This window comes from Dipodomys ordii, unplaced genomic scaffold, assembly GCF_000151885.1.
Source record: "Dipodomys ordii isolate 6190 unplaced genomic scaffold, Dord_2.0 Scaffold81, whole genome shotgun sequence".
NCBI classification, from domain to species: Eukaryota; Metazoa; Chordata; class Mammalia; order Rodentia; family Heteromyidae; genus Dipodomys; species Dipodomys ordii.
Window position 1 is genome coordinate 1,410,384 of NW_012267297.1, and position 1,437 is coordinate 1,411,820.

Consider the following 1,437-nt stretch of genomic DNA (forward strand, 5'->3'; position numbering starts at 1 on the left):
CCCAGCTAGTCTGGAGACCAAGATCTTAGCATGGACTGTTGGAAGCCAGCCCTGGGCAGGAAAGTCTGTGAAATAACCATTTCAAATTAAGCAAATACACAAGCCAAAAGTGGAGCTGTGGCTCAAATGGTAGAGCACTCAGCAGCCTTGAGCAGACAGAGCTCAGGGACAGGATCAGGCCCTGAGTTTAAGCCCAAGAATGGCACCAACATGTGTGTGTGTGCGTGCATACACGCATGTGCACACACACACAAAGGAATTCAGAAACAGGGTGCAGGCTTATTTCAAGAGTGAAATCAAAGACTACTGCTGAGAAAAGAGAATTAAGTGATGGTTGTTTTAGGGGATAAAACACAAGGATGTACTCCACCCTGCGGGCAGACAAATGAGGACCCAGAGCTGATCGGGGAGTGCGGGGAGCGAGGGGGCGGGGTGGGGGTGGGGAGGAAGGGGAGACCATGCCATGGTCACGTGGTCTGGAGGAAATTTGGAGTGGAGCCAGAGAACTGGGATTTCAGTTTCATGGTCTGCCTAACAAATACTCCCTGCTTACTTGTTATTTTTGCCAAGAGCTGGTTAACACAACCACAATCACCATTTAAACAAGAATGAAGGACCTTTTTTGGGAGGGAGGGGGGGTTGAACTCAGGGCCTGGGCACTGTCCCTCAGCTCTTTCACTCAAGGCTGGCGCTCTACCACCTGAGCCACAGCTCCATTTCCAGTTTTCTGGTGGTTCACTGGAGATCAGAGTCTCACAGACTTTCCTGCCCGGGCTGGCTTTGAACCGCGATTCTCAGATCTCAGCCTCCTGAGTAGCTGGGATGACAGGCGTGAGCCACAGAGGACCAGCAGAATCTGGGATCTCTGAGCCCCAGCAGTGACAGGACTCACCTCCTATGAAAGCAGATTTGGGGATCCACTGCCCACACCCCTCCCCCAGGGCTTCCTTAAGGCTTCTTGGAAATTCAACGTTTAAGCCAGCAAGCTCCCTATGGATTTTGTTTGTTGGTTCACGGAGGAGAAACCAGAGTTCTTGGTTGTTGCTTTCTTCTCGGTGCTGATCTTCAGCGCGAACCTCTCCTGGTTCAGCGACAGTTTAACCCCACGCCCTGTTCCTGGCCCCAGACCCTAGCAACCCATCCCCACCTCGCGGCCTCTGGGCGGCGGATGAATAAGATGGGTGGGAAATAACCCAAGAACCCAGAGGCTGGGACGCGGTGACTCAGCTGAGGCTACGAGCCTTGTCCCTCGCTGACCGGCCAGCAGAGGGAGCCCGAGAGGGCTCGGGGCCACAGGCGGCCAGCCACGCGGGCTCCACCCCGCCCACAGCAGATCTCAACGTGAAAACACTCATCCTGAAAAGTCCTCCTCCTCCTCCCCTCCTCCCCCTCCTCCTCCTCTTCCCTTCCTCCACCCCTTCTCCTCCTCCCCTCCTC